Source organism: Anser anser (assembly GCF_964211835.1).
Source record: "Anser anser genome assembly, chromosome: 3".
In the NCBI taxonomy this organism is placed as follows: domain Eukaryota; kingdom Metazoa; phylum Chordata; class Aves; order Anseriformes; family Anatidae; genus Anser; species Anser anser.
Genome location: NC_139722.1, coordinates 39,105,202 through 39,117,903, shown reverse-complemented (window position 1 = coordinate 39,117,903; position 12,702 = coordinate 39,105,202). Strand labels below are relative to the sequence as shown.

At 38.6% G+C, this 12,702-nt stretch overlaps 1 long non-coding RNA gene across 8 annotated transcripts; it reads right to left on the bottom strand.

Moving 5' to 3' along the window:
- Positions 1–3,145: 3,145 nt before the first annotated feature.
- Positions 3,146–12,438, bottom strand: LOC310895978. Of its 8 annotated transcripts, XR_014581093.1 has the most exons (6): positions 11,866–12,426; positions 11,284–11,447; positions 10,680–11,115; positions 9,311–9,565; positions 4,393–4,506; positions 3,146–3,752 (listed from the first exon to the last, which is right to left on the bottom strand). It is a non-coding gene; the product is annotated as an uncharacterized lncRNA (long non-coding RNA). The 8 variants fall into 8 exon arrangements; XR_014581086.1 differs by having other exon boundaries at positions 9,311–11,118; positions 11,263–11,447; positions 11,866–12,438; XR_014581087.1 differs by having other exon boundaries at positions 9,311–11,115; positions 11,263–11,447; positions 11,866–12,438.
- Positions 12,439–12,702: the final 264 nt, after the last annotated feature.

Genomic DNA, 12,702 nt, shown 5'->3' with positions numbered 1-12,702 from the left:
CTGCTCAGTTTTCTGCAGAAGTAGCCCCGTTTTACTTGATGAAACTATCCTTGGGCTTTGGATTAAACACATGCACATTAGAACAAGAAACAACATTTCTGGCATCCTTAATAATTGTTTATACCACATTGCCAATGAGGATAAGTTGGACTTGAAGCTTTAGATGTATGTTAATGTGTTTGTTTTAGTTGCTCTTAAAATAAAAGTATTCACAGTTCTTTGGAAGAAATAAAAAATCAGCACCGATTCAATATATTTAGCACTCTATTGATTGGAGAATTACTTCCTTTAACTACTGTAGGAGGAAAAAACACATGCTTCAGCCCACACTTCTTGCACAGTTAATAATTCAGGCTTTTTTTTTTTTTTATTTCATAGGCAAGGTGATCTTAAGTCATTGGAAAAACAATGCTATGTGGTAAATATGACTAATGAAGCAGAGATCTGTCTCCTCCACGGGCCCCCATAGAAAGAAAATGACAGCTGCTTGTGAGAAGTCACCACTGAGCCCTCTGACAGGAGGAGGAGGAGGAGGCATGGAGAAATGTCCCATTTTCCTCCAGATGAGTCCATGACTGGACTGTAAGCATGAGAGAGAATGATATGCTCACGGCACTGTCTGCCCTGCGTAAAGAAGATTCTCCTAGCTCTGTGTAAACAGCTGAAGACAAGATACTAATGAGACAAGGCAATTTATAACCTTTTCTCTCTCACTGGATCTAAAGCCACTGCCTTTTGAGAGGTCTCGAAAGTTTCATGTTCTGTAATTTAAATATTTCTGCAAGGAGTGGGGTGAGAATAGGTCTTGGTGACAGCTCTACTAGGTCAATGACAAGTCACTGCCTTTGGCAGCACATTAGAGAAGGCAGAAAAGAGTTATTTTCCCTTTACAGTATTTTCCTGTTAATTTTTAAAGAGCAAATCAGGGGCTTAGATAACTATTCCTGTTTAAACCTCTTAATGCAAAGAAAACCAACAGATTTTTAAAACATTGGCAGCAATAGCAAAGTTGTCATCAGATCGGTCAGGAGATGAAGAGATCATGTTCTGTTTGGTAAATACACTGCATCTCTCTTAAATGCTCCAGTGTGCAGGCCTGGCGTGGAGGCTGGCTCATGGATATTTGAGCAGAAGGGTGCTAATTGTTTTAATGCCTATACACAAGACCATAACTCAAACTGAACTCCTGCTAATTTGGGGGAGAAACAGCGAAGCTTGCATCATTGCAAGCAGTTATGCAGCACCAACATTTGCCTGTGGTACCCATGATTAGGTTTCTGCAATGACAAACATTTGCCTAGAGTCATCTAGTAGGAGACCACAGAGATATTCATCAGCTCTGGCTTTATTTAATTTCTGCATCAAAATACATAAAACCCACGTCAATGCAGCAGCAGCACCTGCGGTGCCCAGGCTACCAAGCCATGCATTTCCCCTGGGTAATACCTTTACCATACATTTCTCCTGGGGTTTGGCAAGGTAAGAGTGGGGAGGGATGCTGCTTACCCCAAAAAAGGTACCCGTCCCCTGAAATAAGTGCTCGTGTTCCCTGGTGTGCTTGTATCCAATAGAGGGTCTTTCACAGCTTTCGGCAGTGATACCATCTGCCTACAAGTTGCTGCTTGGAGTGGTTCTGTAAGAGAGAAGCCCCCTGCAGCTGCTTTGGTGCCTTGTTGGGAAGCCTGCCAGCTGCACGCCTGGAGCGGTGGCTGGGATGTGTCATGCAGCACTGTCCTGCCTGTATCTCATTTACTTTGGAGGCCACTGAGCTGTCTTTACTGAAGTCTCCTTGTTATCTTTCACAGCAATTTTTAGCTCTCTGTGTGCTTGCCTTTTAAAGGCAGAGCTCTGATATTCTTTTATGAATATGTACTTATTTGCAAGACTGATTTTAGAACTGCAGTCTCTTTCCCGCTAACAGAAGATGAGTTATTTGGTCAGTGGGAGCAGGTACTTCTAATTCAGGTGGAACATAAAGGGATATGTTTGAGAATATGACTCTTAGGTGACATCACCTGGCATAATTCTGTTTCAACTTCTTTTTCCCCTCTGAGTAACAAGGTAATGTCCTGATTTTGCTCCAATAAGAGGAGTGCTGTTGATTTTACCAGCCACAGCATCAAGGTCCAGGTGTGCTGTTATGTTTCAATCATTCATTGAAAGGAAGGTCAAAGTCTTTTAAGTTTGGGTTTGCTTTTTCTAGGCTAAAAACTGTGCTGCTTAAAGAATTTATCACCTGAAGGACATCTGGGTTAAGTCTTGTAACAGGTTAACTGGGACTAAGTAGCAACAGACAGAGAAGTTAAGGCTTTGAATGATAGTTTGAAAATTATTCTTATAAAAAATACACTTCCGTATATTGGTGTACTTGCTGCAGCCTGATAAAGGAATTGGAAACCACAACATCTGTTTTGACATAAAGCTCTCTGAAGAGCATTTTAGATCATATGGTGAAGGATCTTACATCCCAAATGGCACCTTCCACCTCTGCTGTCCCATACAAAGGTCTAGAGAAGAAATAATATGAATATCTGTCCATAGACAACTCTCCCTGCCACATTGATCCTGGCAGCACTGATGTAGGTAAGCAGACAGCAGGCGGGATGGTGCCAGATAAGGCTGTTCAAAATCCTACTGTTAATGGCAGAGGCTGGTTGCTACAAACCCGTTTAAAGATTGGGACAACAGTACATGATGCTGCCACCATCATCTGGACAATGGCATTGGGATTTCACATTTGACATCCAGCAGGGCTATGTCCAAGGTGAAACAAATGGAGTCTTTGAGCAAGAAAATGCAGGGGGAAAAAACAAACAAACAAACAAACAAAACAAAACAAAACAAAACAGAGCCTATGGTCTCTTGTTAAAAGGGTGACTGTTATAAAGGACAGTTAATTTTATTCCCTGAGGCTTTCTGTGTTTCACCACCCTCCGAGAGTGTTTTGAGGTTGCATTTAGTTTATTTATCTCATGATTAAATGGATGTCATCTGCTGTCACTCCTAATGCAAACAACTTCTTTTTTTCCTTATTTTTCCTGATACAGACAAATTGAAAGTCAGGCAGAATGTCCTTTTCTTTCATGTTACAACCTATACTAATAAAAGATTACTTTGTGGAAGCCTTTTTGGTTGAAAAAGAAAATAACAGATTAAACCCCACATAAATGTTATGACTCATGGAAAACTAATAAAGGTATCTCTTTACAGACTGTCATTTCAGGCCTTGGGCTACAAAAGTTATTGTTAATTTTTATTAAACCTGCATGCATGACAACAGTCATGGTTAGGTTGTAATAGTAAAAATGTAAACAGGAAAGTTTATCTTGCAAGTTCTGTAGCACAGTGCTCATACACTGCCTGAGCCTTCCTGCTAAGGAACTGCTTAATGTCTTTGCTAATAAAAGCTCCCAGGAAGGATCATTTCTTCTCCATCACTGGCAACGAGATTTTATGCATATAGGTAGCTTGCTTTTTATGTGTTTATTAACATAAGAAAAAGAAATCACAAGCATTGAATTAGTGCTGTTAAAATAGGCTGATTCAGAAGATTGTTTCCTTTTTTTTTCTTTTTTTTTTTTTCTGCTGCCTTTTCCTCTTCTCACACTTTATGATCTCTCGGTTGCAGTATTGTAGAATTACAGAACACCTGTGGACCTACTGCCAAGATGATTAAAGTCAAAGATACAAAGCTCTTTTTCTAATTCTTTCTGCCAAACAGCATCAGATGGTATCCGGACTGCACTCTTTACCTGCAAATACATTGAAAAGAAACAGAGAACAGGCATCTCAATACAGAAAAAAGTTACAGGCTCCAAATATTCCACCTATACGTGTTAGAAGAGACACATAGCAGTCTTACAGTTCTGTTCATTTTAGAGATCTCTGCTAAGCATACTGTATGTCTTAAAGAATACTAAATAAATAAATACATAAATCTTAGAAACTTGATGTATGATTCATCTGATTCAATGTTTGTATGTTTTATAAGAAACATATTCCAAATCCCTCGTATAACTAGAAGGGGGGGGGGGAGGGTTGGGGGGCGCGGAATCCACCAAGTATTTCTAGAGCACAATTGCTCACTTTCCAATCTAGATGTCAGCAATCTACAGTCACTTCACACTAAAAATGCTTGCTTTTCTCCACTGGCAGTAGCTCAGAGGCAGACCTTGCACACTGGCCACAGCTAAGTGAGGATTTGGTTCAAGATTGCTCTGCCTGAATTTAGGTGCCTGCATGTGCCCTGAGGCTGTTCCCAGCACTGCGGATGGAAGGCTTGTCAGTGTAATTAGTGGATTGTAAAGAGCAAGAGAGCTAAGTCATCCCAGAGCTAGATGCCTGTTTGAGGGCCACCAGAAAACACCTGGGTGAGCTGAAGTCTCCCCTGACCTTTCTGACTGCAGCACAGTAGATATCTTCTGTTGTGACCATTCAGAATCACAGAAGAGCCAGCACAGGGATTCAGGCTGTGCAGAAGTCCAGCTGTGCTATTGTTGCCATTACCTATAGAAGACATGTTTGATTTGAGAGGGACAGTGATTTCATATATTGTTAAAACCAAATGCTACCCAGTTCTGCTATTAATAGCACATGGCAAAGTATAAATAATCCTTCACATGGGTTTGCACATTCTTTACAGTCAATATAATGTCAGCAAGAATTCTTCCATTAGTGCACAGTGAGACAATCTCACTTTTATAAAACTGCAGGACAGCTGCAGTGAACTGATTATATTGTAAATACATATGCTAAAATCTTTCCAGAAAAAGCCTGAACTTTGCACTTCAAAATAACTATATATTGAGTACTGAAGTTCTGCATATGAGGTTGCTGCAAGACAAATTTGCAGTTCTAATCATGGCAGCTGAAATCCAGAGCAATACTAAATAATAATAATAATAATAATAATAGCACGAAGAAGAGTGTTTCTAGATGGTTTTAAAAGAAACTGAAAATAATGGCAGTCTTAGAAGACAAGCAGGTGAAATACAGGTTCAGTGAGGAACAAAATACACATACTTATTCTCAGATAGCTCTGTTTACACTTTACCCAAATTCTGACATTGTTTAAACTTTTTACTTCAACCAGACTGCTTGTGACTTATGAGATAAATATACAAATAACGATTGATTAAGATTTGCAATTTTGTAAAATTGTATAAGCCAGCCAAACTGTGTGGTAAATGACGACTGTGTTTTAGAAGATGGAGGAGTGAAAGGAGATGTGAGAGACAAGTACAGGGTGACAAAATTCATTCAGTATTCAGACAAATCAACAGTAGCATAGGTGAAGTGAACAGGAATAATTCATTTACTATTTTTCCTAATATAAGAACACAGGCACATCCTGCAAATTCATCTATCAGAAGGTTTCAACAAAAGTACTTCTTCTGTACAGTGTGCAATTATACCATTGTCATAGTCAAAAAGGTGAAAAGTATAAATGAGCTCATGGAAGAAAAAAAAAAAGCCTTGAAACATCATTGCAAACCATCTATGTCCTCTTAGCTTATGAGGAGCCTAGGACTGCTATTGCTCAAAGAAAATCCTGGGGGCAACTGCCAGTACATTCGCCTTGCTCTGTTATCTTTCCCCGAGGATTCACTATTTTCTGCTGCTGGAGACATGATACTAGGTAAAATGACCCAGTAAAGCATCTCTTAAGTTCTTAAGCTGCCGTGCTTGTTACCAGGAAAGAGAATAAGCAATTCTTTCATACCCTTCTGGACACCTATCTGGGCAACCTGCTCTAGGGGACCTCCTTTGGCAGGGGGGTTGGACCCGATGATCTCCTGAGGTCCCTTCCAACCCCTACAATTCTGTGATTCTGTGATAATTACCAGGCAACTCTTTGCTATAGTAAGAGGTGAGATGGTATTTAACAAATATGGAAAGCACCATGTTTGTGATTGCTGGAGCCTGCATGCACCACGTGCCCACGGTCGTGTAAATGCCTGAAGTGCTGGATAACTGTCAGTCACCATATAATAGAGGGATAAGGTCAAACTCCTGAAGAACAATAATGGAAAGAAAGGTAATCACAAATTTTGTGATCCCTTGTATCTGAGGGTCTAGGAGTATGATGAGTTCAGAAAGAGGCTCCTGCACTGCAGGATGGACAAAGCAGCCAGAAGGGCAGGGGAGTAACGAGCTGAGGGGAATCACCAAAGCCTAATGGTCTTCTGGTGACATGAGGAGATCTAGGAGCAGTGGACAGATAACACGGAGACAGCTGGAACTGAATTGGGAAGGCAGAAGGATAAAAATGACGGAAAAACATTCACTGTGGGGGATAATCTCGTTCCTCAGTTTGGGTGCTCACAGCTAGGCACTGGGGAAGAAGCACATCAATTTAGGCAGTCTGTCTGGACTTTTCCAGTACCTTCCAATGATACCTGAAATAAGACAATATTTCATGAAGAAGCGTTGTGACCAGTTCTGCTGCAGTTTGTCCCACCAGTCACCTCTGTACCTTACTCTACGAAACTCATTCTCTGCACTACTAGGGCCAGAAAGATCCCACATTTATATTATTTTAGACCTGTAGAGACATCACAAAAGACAAAATTCTCACTCAAATATTAACTAAATATACCTGTTTGTTGGTGTGTTTTTAAAGGAATAACTATTTAGATAGTCTATATAAATAATTCCTTTTTTAGCTGCACTCACTGATGTTAATGGAGAAAAATCTCATCTGGAAGTAGTCTGTCTGCACACATTCAAAATATATTTAAACATATAAATTCAGGTATCTCTTTTTTAAAACATTGACTGATCTCTCTCAGCTCTCAAAGGTGGACTTCTCTTAAGAAAAGTGTTTGCTTCCAAAGTTTCTGATATAAAGCAAAGGTTGACTGTGGTGGTGGAAGAACCTCTTTTTACATATGGTGGTTTCTAACGCATTACTTGAGAGCTTTCACAGAGGCAGCTGCTGTTATCCATATTTTATGAATAAGGAAGCAGATATCAGGGGTGAGGCACTTTACTAGGTAACATGGTGAAACTACAGCCAAGTTATCCCCAAAGACCATGTCTCCCAAGTTCTCCCTCTGCACTGTATCTTAGATATGGTCAAAAGGCGGATTTGTTGGAAAACACAAACGTAGCTGACTTGAATATGCTTAATAACAATTTGGTAATTTTATCAAAATTCTGATTTGAAGGGAGAAAAGGGGAAAGTGTTCACCAATATTAAGTCACATTATTCCAATATTTGCAGAATTCTGCATTTTTCTTTCTTTCCTTATGCTTTAAGTTGTGGTTTTATTGGTTTGTTTGTTTTCTAAGTCTGGTTAAGCATATGCTATGTATAAGGTTATAATTAAAAGAACAAAGCAGAAATGAAACATTTTGATTGACATGGAAAAAAAAAAAAAAAACTTTTCCCTTTTCTTCTCAATTTTGAAATGCAAAGTTTTAGTCCAAATCAGCAGGAAAACAAAAATCAAATCAAAATCTCAGCTCCTCCAAAATACAGGTATCTAGTTTCCACAGCACTCCTTTCCTTTACTTGCATTTTCTATCACCTTCTCCACAACTGTTCTTACTAGGTACCAGCACAAGAAGAAAACTAACCTTCTGAAATGACTCCTTGACCAAAGGAAATATCCCAAATGAGATTTATTTTGAAAGACATTATCCCACTTAAAGGGAGAGATGTTGATAGCAAGTATCAGAATAGAGGAGGAAAAAAAAAAGAAAAAAAAAAGAAAAAAAAAGATGGACTGATTAAAGTTGTGGCTTTTTTTATAAGGTTTTCTGTAAAGGGAATTAATCACTATTTTGGCTATGGGTTAAAGTTTAGCAGCCTCAAACTTTGATCAGACATCTTAGAACTCGTAATAAACAGAATCACAGAATAATAAATAAATAAAAAAGAAAAAAAAGAAGGTTGGAAGATTGGAATCTCTCTGGAGATTGCTTGGTCCAAGACCCAGTCTCAAAGCAGGGTCAGCTACAGCACATCTTGAATACCTCCAGGGATGGAGATCTCATAGGTTCTCTGAAATAAGTATCAGAAGGTTCCTCTCTGGTTACCAAACCCTGCAGAAGTCTATTTCTGCACATTAAAAGGCAATTGCACTTTAAATACTCCATCAATTCACATAAATGGATAACAGGAAAACAGTCCTAAGTTTCATCAGTGACTTAAGATCATTGATTTAGTTTTTGGCAGAAGTTGAAGACTTGTTTTTAGCTTTTTACAAAAACTACTTCAGAGTGATCATAATTCATTACTGCATTGTCCTGTTTAGCTTTCCAGTGTTGTATGGATTTAAAAAAAAAATGCAATAGCTTTATTATTTTTGGAAATGTGTATGAACCATAAGGTAGGATCAGTGTTGTGGTACCAAATCTCAGAAATACTTACAACCAATTTTCCAGCAGATGATTAAAAACATGGTAATCAACAACATGTTGGATTTGACTGAATGCCACTTGGCTGCACATAAAATATTACTGCACAAGTTGAATAAATTTAAGTTTATAAATATTTGTATCATCTTATGAGAGCATATAAACCCTTCGTCTGACATGAGTTTAGGTTAGTCTCCCTTATTTTTATAAACAAGCACCAACATTAAAGATCAGTCTTTATCCATCTCCTTTTCTCTTTTTAATCCATAGGTTTAACCGTGACAGAGTGACTGATAAACTTCACTAATGACTATTTGTTTCACATCGACCCAGTTCATTTCTCGTGGAAATACTTTATCTCAGCTAAGATATATATGAGAAACTTAGGCGAGATTGAGTGAAATCAGTGGGAATAGCTGCATTTAATGTAGCTTATATCGCTGAGTCAGAATTTATCCTGGCAAGGGAAACTACCTTAATTTTGTTTTTCCCCTAACAATCTAAGTTACAATCTGAATCATTAAGGTGATAAAGTGAAACCTGTATAAGTGGTTGTTTTTATTAGCAAACAGCCTGTGTTAGAGCACTGTAAAATATGCAGACCAAATCACCAATATAAAAAAATGCTTTATTTTTCCTAGTTATATCTCGAATTGAAGTTTACCATCTTACCATCTAAAAACCTTGTGAAGACCAAACACAAGTAGTTTTTACTTTGGTGTAGCTAGACAACTTCATATATGCCATACATAGCCGTTACCTTCAGTAGTTACCCAGGGTCCAAACAATCTTAAAAATAAACCCCTTTGCTGCCAGGAGAATATCCACAAAGATAAACTAGGTCTCTGATGTGCAGTCTTGTTCTCAAGCTATTTAAAACATCTTAAGGTCATGCCAATAAATATTTTCTAGATGACATTGTAAATGTTTTCAAGGTTATCCATACCTGTGTTAACACCAAGGCCTTCGCTCACTGTCGTAATGCTTTTTTGAAGAAATTTCCCCAGCTGTCAGCTTCCCACACAGTGGTGCAGTTTGGGTGCAATTGCAGCAGATGTCTTTTGGAGGCACCAGCCTAGAAGCTCCAGGGGTATTCCCACTTGTTGGGGGGACACAAGAGTCCAAAGCATCAACCAAAGCCATGGACAGCTTCAAGCCACATGCAAGGGGGCTACTGTTCCTCCAGAGAACTAGACAGAATCTAGTCCAAGGGAAAGAAAAAAAAAAAACACAAGAATCACCAGCGCTGTGGATGTGAGGACTCATCATCAGCTGCTTCATTGCCCTGACTCATTCCTGCTGTGAGGAACCGTTTGATAAAGTAGATGCAGCCCCTGAAGATTTCTCAGTAATTAGGACTTGCAGTCCAGCCATTGATGATTCTGTGAATACCATACATTTGCTAGCAACCACATGGCCGTTCATTTTCTGAGGTGGCAGCAATACCTCTGGAGATTTCAAGGAGAGTATGTGGTTTTTAAGGAGAGGACTATACACATGTTCCTGCTTGAATGTGAGCTTGTTGCAATGTTTCATCAGCCCATCCCTGCCTACCACCGCTCCCAGTGATCTTGCATGTGGATTGAACTGGAGATAAGATGGATCTGCCTTTTTTTTTTTTTTTCATTTGTCCCTGTTTTTAAAGATGTACTGGTTTAGTAGAAGCAGCAAGACTGAGGAAATTAGTGTTATTTTTGAAGGACTGCAAACAAGAAGTTACCTTGATTTCCCTGAGAAACTAGAGGCATGGGCCTACCACTTAACATAGCCATACCCCCTATTGCTGTACCTCATCAAAGAACCTTAGCACAAAGGTCAGAATTACTGAAGCAATGCATGGCTTATCAAGGGAAAAAAAAAAAATCATCCACTGTGAATTCATGTGATTTTTGCTTTGTTTGAAATGTCTCAAGGTTTCTCTTTGATGTACCTAGAGATTGGCAACCTTTCAGTTCAGATGTAGCACGTTTTGATCAGTCGTGCCTTCAATATAGGGGAGTAAACATTCAAAACACACCAGTAATTTTGAATGCTTCAGCTTCAAAATTGCAGAACTTTTCAGGATGCTTCCATATACCTTGACCGATTATCAAAGGTTAGAACTACTTTTCAGGTGTCTGTATTAATATTTTAATATGAACCGATAAATATAGATGAATAATTCACCTTTTGCTTTCCTTTGGTACAAAACCTATTTTTAAATCTTAAAGGGAAGTGAACCATTTAGCTAAACATTCTTCAAATAATTTATTTTCATGCATGTCTCATGACAAAACCTGATGTGATGACAATATATTCAAAGACTTAATAAATACCTTAAATTGCTAAAGATTCTGCAGTCTTCTCACTACTGAATCTTTTTGTTTCTCTAGTAAATATGTTATCTGAAATCTTAAAAAAAAAAAAAAAAAAAAAAAAAAAAAGAATGTGGCAGCATTATGCCCAATACCATCTTGCCAAGGATACAATGTTCTTTCAAAAACAGTCTTGATGTCTGTAGCAGTCATCTCTTTTTTTAAGTAACCACTGCCAGGCCTTGTGTCTGCGAAATACTCCTCCTGAGATCTGATGTTTGATCCCAGTGAACAGGAGACCGCTATTTTCCTTTCCAAACGAAGATGCAATTGCATTACAATAAAAGTCACATTGCTGTTGGCTGTCATGTAAATGCCCACAGATGTCCTCTTGACCCTGAAGGTGGCATCATATTGTAAGGTTTCCAGTAATAGAGAGAGCTCCTTCTGTTCATATCTGCTGGATGAAAGCAGCAAAAATCCCACCATAATTTTACTTTTGCATCAGTAAAAGAATAATTCAAATTATCTTAAAATGTTTATTTGGTTTTATGAAAAAAATGTAAAATAGTTTAAAAAATGGTAAAAGATAGAAAAGAGTTACCAAGAAATAGAAGGGACAGACCATGATTTTTGTTGCTTTTGTGAAAATCTAGGCTCGCTCCAATAAAACCAATGGAAGTATTTCATTTTCCAGTGCCACAGCTGGAATCAGAATGGGGATCTTGGATTGAAATCGTCTTGTAAAGATCAGAAACTGCAACAAACCCAGGAATCACCATTTCTAGCCTGCTTTCCAAAGGACAGGAAACTTACATAAATATGCTGTTTACATAAATACGCATAAATAAAAAATAAAAATAAAAAATAAAAATATATAATAAAAATATATATAAAATATAAATAAAGTATTTAATAAAAAATTAAAATTTTAATAAGTTTTATTTATTTATTCTTTATTTATATTTATTTATTAAATTTAAATAAAAATTAACATTTTATTTAATAAAAATAAAATATAAATATAAATATAAATAAAATAAATAATAAATTAATAAAAAATAAAAACTTACATAAATATGCTGTTTACACAAATATGCATAAATTTCCCTGTCTGCCTGTCCCACTCCCAATACCCTGATTTCAAGATTTCATGGGGTGGTTATAACGTCAAAGCTACCACATCTCTAACTCTTCCTGAACTCACACAAGGAAGAGAGACTGTGGCTGCCTGTATGGACCATGACCTGGGTTCCTCCTTGGCATGCCTCATCCACACAGGAGCTCAGGCACAAGCTGGAGCCCACACGAAAACAAGGCTTCAGCAGTGCTGCTGCTCAGGGACCACTCGCACAGTACACCACATGCCCAAACCTTTGCCAAAAGCACTGCAGGAGGGTTTCAGAAGAGGGGATCTCTGCCTGGGGTTGATGTAGTGCAGAGAAGATGGGCAGTCAAGCAGCTGCCTGATCTCCCCTTTAAGCTACCCAGGAGCCGAGCTTCACAAATTGTTCCCAGGTGGGAGTGCCAGGACACCCTGGCTCTGCTGCTCAGCGATGCACCCCTGCCGTGGTGAGAGCTGTGGTGCTGGTATACCAATGGGTGGGAGTGTCCCTGCTGCACAGGGCTGGTCCCCATCTTGCTCTGCTGCTCAGACAGCTAGCAGTACTTCAGGCAACCTGCAGACAGCTCTTCTAATAGATATATAGCTTCCTCTGTGGTTGCTAATAGACGTATTTCTGTTATACATATGTCTGTCTCCAACCCTTGCAAGAATGGAAATTAGTTTATTTCCCAGACCAGACACCAGAGCATTATAATTTATCAGCAGACTGCAGGGTCACTTGCTCCATATGATTTAATTTAGGCAATTTTCTGCTACACTGTAGCCAACAATTTCTTAACGAAAATACTTTATGTATTGAACAGGCATATTTTTTTTTTTTCAGTCCAAAGACCTGATGTCCTTTTCCAGTTCAGGTTCAGGTACTGCATTTACTGTCGTGTCCATTGCCTGGGCCAGGCTCTTCCCGCCCTGCCTGGC